The sequence below is a fragment of the Dendrobium catenatum genome, unplaced genomic scaffold, assembly GCF_001605985.2.
Source record: "Dendrobium catenatum unplaced genomic scaffold, ASM160598v2 fragScaff_scaffold_716, whole genome shotgun sequence".
Lineage (NCBI taxonomy): Eukaryota > Viridiplantae > Streptophyta > Magnoliopsida > Asparagales > Orchidaceae > Dendrobium > Dendrobium catenatum.
Genome location: NW_021319178.1, coordinates 4534960 through 4542173, shown reverse-complemented (window position 1 = coordinate 4542173; position 7214 = coordinate 4534960). Strand labels below are relative to the sequence as shown.

The 7214-nt window shown below is 31.9% G+C and overlaps 1 long non-coding RNA gene across 2 annotated transcripts; it reads left to right on the top strand.

The window, feature by feature from the left end:
* Positions 1 to 1903: 1903 nt before the first annotated feature.
* Positions 1904 to 5123, top strand: LOC110098689. Of its 2 annotated transcripts, XR_002303370.2 has the most exons (4): positions 1904 to 2062; positions 2167 to 2225; positions 4651 to 4740; positions 4869 to 5123. It is a non-coding gene; the product is annotated as an uncharacterized LOC110098689 (long non-coding RNA). The 2 variants fall into 2 exon arrangements; XR_003701183.1 differs by having other exon boundaries at positions 4651 to 5123.
* Positions 5124 to 7214: the final 2091 nt, after the last annotated feature.

Below are 7214 nucleotides of genomic sequence, written 5' to 3'. Positions count from 1 at the left end.
AACTCATTCAAACTCCCTTGAACATGTGATCCAGTGATTTGGACTTGACTGATTACTTTGACCTAGAAAATGGTTGACTTGGTCAACTCAGTCAATGTTTGGTCAAACCTAGCATACTTGGGTCAAATCTCCCATTCATTCAAACAAGACTCATCTAATCTTCACCAAGCCTTTAAACTTGTTTCACTCCATGGCTTGGGCATGTTTTATCATGAGGTGATTCAAAACCTCTTGTCTCTGATCTAGTTAATTTTGAGCTCCAAGTGAAATAATTTATGATTTCATTCTAAACCCTTTGGTCCATTTCACTTGACTCAAAAACACATACACTCCCTCCAATTTGCATACCAGTCAATACAGCCTTTTAACCAGTAAAATGGTCAACTTAAGCATTTGAATTTACTTTTGAAATGGTTAAGTACATATTTAAACTCTAACCACGTCATCTCAAAGCTATGAACCTCAGTTAACCATCACACATACACCCCCTCCATGCCACCTCATCCCAATTTGACCAGTTGACCAGTCAAGATAGTCAACAAGGCCTCATGTCTTTCCAAAGGCTCATAATCACACTAAACCACTTTTCTCTAATTTTTGTTGATGTAGGGAGGGCCTATTTAAATCCTAAAGCTCACTTAGAGCTCTCCCAACCAAGCTTAGGGCTTGGTTTAGCCTTAAATGGTAGTGGTCTTCTCCCTTAAGCCTAAAGCCACCAATGGTATGCTTATCAAACCATGCCTTTCCCCTACTATTCCAGAGGTATAGGATAGGTGTAAGGCATCTAGGGGAGGAATTTGAAGCATCAGGACCATCCAATTTCATCCAAGAGATTTGAATAGGTCAAAACTTTTATTGAGAGGAATCATTCAAACCCTCGCATTCTTTCACTCTCATCCAGCCTCCAACCTTTCAAAACCCTTCCCCAGCTTCTTCAATCATTTCAAAGGCCTTCCCAAGCTTCTCCCAATCATTTCCAAACCTCAAATCACTATTTTAGTGAGGAAAGCATTCTAGTGAGGAAAGTAGAGTTTCCATGATAACTTTCAATCCAGCCGTTAGGAGTCTTCAACAAACTTGTAAGATATCTTCACTTTTAGATAAAATTTTACTTTGAAATTGTAGCAATTTTATAATACATGAAGCCTCCAAACTCTAGGTATTGCAAGATTATGTTGTCCTCTAGCTACGTATCTTCTAGCTATAACAAAAAAGATCATTAGCGACCCAAAAAATACAGACAAAAAAAAAGGGTCGCTAATAATATCTTTTAGCGACAAAAAAAAAAGTAAGGCCTCTAATAATAAGTAAGCTTGATATTAGCCAATCAAAAACAATTGGCTGCTAATTTGGTCGCTAAAACTTTAGAGAGATTTTTTCACTAATATATACATGTCATTTTAGTGATTAATTATTAATTTTTTTAAATATCATTAATATTTTATATAATGACAATTATTTTTAAACAAATTTTAAGTTGAAGTATTAATGATTAAAAAAATCAAAATGGTGAAATTAATTAGTCATTCAAATTTTACAAAATATATGTTGGAGTTTCTTAAATTTGACTCAACCCCTATTTGTTCATATCCGTAATTATCATACATTTTGCACAAACTTGTCGGGGGTCCAAGGGGGCAGCACCCCTTGGCGGGGTTCGACCTGCCCGATCAGGTCGCAGGGTCAAGTGGCAACGCCCCTGCGAGGGTTTTCCCCGGAATAAATTTTGGTTGTAAGGATATTTTTAGAATAACAATTAATAAAAAATTGATGAATTAAAATTAATATTTATATTTTTAAGTTGAGAAATATAATAATTTATTTATAAAATAAATTAAAATATATATTATTTACTTATTTAAATAAAAATACATTAGCAAAACCTCACGGATGATTCCTTTTTGCTACTCACGTTCGCCTTAGGTTTGCTCTTTAGCGACAACCTCAAACTGCAATCCACGGCCTTGATCTCTCGTGCTTCTAATTTTCAATTGTCCTCTCGACGCCACTAGAGTCCAATCCATACGTTGCTCTGGCCCCGGCTACTCCGCATTTATGAAAAGTATGGTTATTGTGTTTTTAGTTGCTTGTGTAGTTTTTGTGAGTTCTTATTTTGTAGGATATCTGATTCTTTGTTCCCGTTGCTATTGCAATATGTATGTGTAGTTTCTATGGAGACGGTAAGAAATTTGTTTGGGAGATGGAGTGTTGGAGAAGCGACGAAGGTAGCGAGAATCTGAGCTTGAAAGTTTTCTAGCATTGTGAATATTTGTTTATTTTTTTAATTATTTATGATGTTGACGGCTTTCTAAATGGCACTCGATACATGTAGAGGAGTGCACAAGCAATTATTTTATATTTTTCCTTTGGGTGTTTGATAGAAAGCACTAAACCTCTGCACAAATTAGGCTATATCATGCTATATTTGGTCTTGTAAAATCGATCTTCAATTGATGCTATTGACATGTAGGTCTTGTATGATGAATTCACTTAGCGTCTTCTTCGAAATGCACAACTGATTCTTTAATTAAGAATCATTGTTGAACCTGTAATCATTAGCATTGTGTTGTTGATTATATTTGTTCCAAATGTCAATTAATGGATCTTCATCATTAACAGATAAATCTTTGAGAGCTTTAAACCCCAACAATTGATGAGTTATAAGCTATAATAAGTAGATTGCCACGCTAACTTAGAGCGTGTGGTTAAGGTTCGTACTCTATAGTTACAGAGGAAGACGATCTTTTAAGGAAAGAGGACCTAGAGGCATGCATGTTGGAAAATTTCTTTTAGGAGTTAATGTATTTGAGGGATTGATGATCTCTATGTAGGATAATTTTCTTTTGTATTAGTTAGTGCTCCTAATGTTATAATGCCCGTATGATAACATATAATTTTTTCTCATCCATCAGCATCAGAAATAGAGACAACTATCATTGGTATTATTACTTATGGCTTCTTCAAATTTAATAATTTTAATAAATATAAATGACTTTCTTATTAAAAAAATTTTTCTGCTTCAAGTTCTAATAAAGAAAGGGGTCCAAATAGAGGTGTGACATTAGAATAGCATTACAGAACAAAAGTTAAGGTATCAATAATCATTCTAGAGGGCTTGAATAGGCCAATTAGAGAGCATCACTCTAGAGAAGCGGGTATTATAATTAGAAACTTTGCACCCATGCAAGTTGAAAGATGGGATCAAGTGAGTGATACTGATAAAGAAATACTTTTAAAAAAATTGATGATAAGAACTTTAACAATTATTTTAGTTACTTGTGATATAAAATTCAATTTCATTTAAGAATATCATTTATCTTTATGTTTTACCTTTTGTTACTTTCGACATAGAAGTTTTTATTTTCTATTTTTGCTTGTATGATTATATTTGTAATTTAACATCTGCTCTAATGATAACAAATATACTTTTGAAAAAGTGAATTATTTAAGACCTGGATAAAATTGTGAAGTTATAAAGCTTAACTGGTGTTTTCAATATAGATTTCATGAACACTAAGATTGTTTTTGTGTACGTATATGGACTCTACTCCTAAGAAGAGGAGAATCACCAACTCCCATTAGGTTTTCAAGTGGTACCCCCCTTCCTTGGTGTGTACATTTATCCTACCACTCTAACTCAGCCAGCGATAACCTTTACTGTGGTGGCCTTTTCCTGATAACTATAAACTAAATTTACCTTATTATGACCTTAAAGTAACCCTAAGAAAACCTCCTGGCCAATGATTTTTTATGTTCCTCTGTTTTGAACATGTGATTCCATATCTCTACTTCATTGTCTTTTTCCCTGGATCCATGGTAAGACTCCTTATTCCTTGTTTGCATGTGCTTTGAATCTGTCTTCGTAAGTGTTTCTGCTGGTATGTGGTCTTTTCTTACATATAAGTTAGTGTATGTAACAAGATTTTATTTCTCTACTGCACATATAGCTGTTTCCAACAAACTTAATCAATTTTACAGTGCATTTCATTTATATTTCTTGGCAATAGCCTAGCGTCATTAATGAGGTCCATGGAGCGTGATTTTTAGTGCATGAAGTTAAGTTGTGGCTGTACAAATTTTCTGCTTGTTGAATATTATAGGTTTGGATCAAGATTGGAGAATATGTATATATGAAGGAATTTTCAAATAGTCACAGTGAGGAGTATCTTAAAACTAAGTATGGTTTGTTTTGTTTGTGGTTTTCCTTCAGGAATCTCTTTGACCTGATATATTTGAGGGCATAACTTGCTGCTTGCTTAAACAGTGTAATGCGTATTGTCTCAAAATTGAGTGTGTTTTCTTAAGCTTGAGATTCACCAAAAAATCTCTTGGAGATAATAGAATTTTGATGGCACAATAGCAAATTTGGACAAAATTCTGTGTTGAAAGTGAATTTTCCATATATGTTCATATGAAGTGCAGTCATTTGGATTTTATATGGTTTTCTTTTATCATGCTTGTCAGCTAGTCTTTCAAATCCTATTGACTCATGTACAAAATTGGATAGGATAAATTTATAGCATGATATTTCAATAATTATTTGTGAGATTTTCTTATCATACTATTTAATATTTTCTTTTAATTTTGAGTTTGTTGTATTAATTTAATTTATACGTGATGACTGAGTTGAAATGTTTTTGTTTATATCAGATGCTTTATGTGTTTATGTGCGCTAACATGTCGTATCTTTTGAGGGACTAGCACGAGCAATGGGCGCACCGAAGAAAATCCCTATTGAAGGTATTTCTAGCTTTATATTGACTTAATTTTGAATGTTTGAAAGCTCTCATTTATGAATTGCATTCTTCACATATGAATAAATTGACAATTTTCTTTTTGATTTTTGTTTTGTAATTATTCTCTCAAAGCATGAAGATTTTTCGTTGTCAATTGCCTAGATCAAATCCTTGCTACAAGTGAACCTCCTAAGCATACTGGCACCGATAAACTAACCATTACTGGAGGTAATATACATAATTGTCTTTAAGCTATCACTTTCTCATTGCAGGGTATTTGATAGTAAAGAAATTTTTTTTACACATTGGTTTTGATTTGCGTAAACAAAAGCTCAGAATTGAGCTTGAAGTTGTTCTGCTAGTTTATGATGAATTTTGTGCCGAGCTAAAAAATGATGGGTAGATGTATAGATTGTAAGGTTTTGTTTGAACTTTGTTCTTCATTCAACTCAAGTTTTAGTTTAGATACAAAATTTTTCGTTTATATTTACAAATTATGCTAAATGAGGCCATTGGAGAATGTATATATACATTTTTTTTGGGTATGTCACCTTCTCTTTTGGTTCATATTTGTATGAAGAACAAAGAAATAAAGCATGTTGTTGATCTGTAAGTGCTTTTGTGTTTCATAGATTGATGTTGTCATTTATTTTTGATATAGTTTATATGTGGGAAAAATTAATAATTTTGTAATTTTATATTTATTTACATAAAAGTTAATAAAAGATTATTATGTTAATTTTTTGTTATCATTTTGTAAACTTTAAGATTTTATGATTAATGATATCTGAGATTATATTTTTTGTATTAATTAATGGATGTATTTGTAAAAGTATATGAATGAATACAATTTTCATTTTCTCCAAGGAAATTTTTAACAATGATACTCATGAATAAATATAAATTTTTTGATTCTAAGCTTTTTATTATTATTGCCGCAAGCTAATAAAATTTGTATTATTTCTCTATTATTTAATTTATTTAATTAATTACAATATAAAGGAGTGATGGATTGATCCTAATTGTTATATCAATGCATAATAAATGGATAATAATTTTATTTACTAAATATCACAAATTTTTTATCCATAAATACATATCAACACTTAATAAAATTAAAGGGGCATGTAATTTTTTTGGTTGATCATTTTGCGACCAATTTTTATATTGGTCGCTATAGGAAAAATGTAATAAATAAAATTTATTTTTAAAATTATTAAATTGCATCCAAATAAATATTCATTAGCGTCCAAAAAATGGTCGCTAATATGTCTAATTTTAGCGACTAATACTAATTAGTGGTCACTAATTTAGCATCCAAAAAAGTTTTTTTGTCGCTAAAAGCCTCAGTGATGAGGCTACTGCGACAAATCAGTGACCCAAATATTTTTGGTCGCTATTTGCTTTAGCGTCCAAATTAACATTTTTAGCGACCAATTTTGTTGGTCGCTTATTACCTATTTTTTTGTAGTGTATTTTGGGAGATATAAGCATTTTAAGGTTTAGTTCATTTTGAACTAAAGCCAGTTAATAAAGCATAGCCGTCCGATCATTTCTCCATCAGGATCGGATGGTGCAGAATCCGTCAGATCGTGTGATGTCTCCAACTAGATTTGAGCACGCATCGATCCAGACTACATGCGCCTATGCAACGTGATCACAGCTGTTGGTTTGTTGTGTGGTCGGATCAATGATCCTGATCAACGGATGACATGTATAAGTGGTGGGTCCCGCCTACCATGTGTCGCAACATGATGCACCACCATCATTTTAGCACCAATCATTGCCAGTCATTGGCCCCAGCGGCTTATTTGACTAGAATTGATTAAAATAAATAATTTAAATGCCATAATATTCCAAAATTCTCATAAAATTAAAATTTCCACCAAATTGGACATTTTTGGACTCGTTGGAAAGGAAATTTAATGTAGTATTTATTAAAATTAAAATTTAGTTGATTTGATATTTTTATTGTGAAATATACTCATTTTTTTAAATTTTATTTTTAGTAATTTTCTTACAATCCAGTGGTCAATCAGAGTCAAAATTTTGGGGAAATCTTTTTGGGTAGCTTAGGTATGTTTTGTGATTTTTCTTGTGTCAGAAGATTTTTGTGAATTTTCAAAGAAATAGGTCCATTTTAGACCCAAAACTTTGAAAATTCATAACTCTATAGATTTTTAGTATTATGATCTAAAATTTTTTTGCTGTGTATACATTAAAGTTAGGGTTAATCAAAAAAAAAAAATTTCAAGCTTATTTGAATAGAAGAGACACCTAGGGAAAATAATTAGAAAACTTAAAAAATTCCAAGGGGATTCTACACATACCCAATAGGGGTGAAACTTGAACAAATTAAACTTAGTGACATCCTCTATCATAGTTTTAAATTTTACTGGATTTGAAGCTCATTAAGATATAAAATTACGCATATCAAATTTTAGCCCCTCTAAGGACTTAGAAAATTCAAAAATTCAC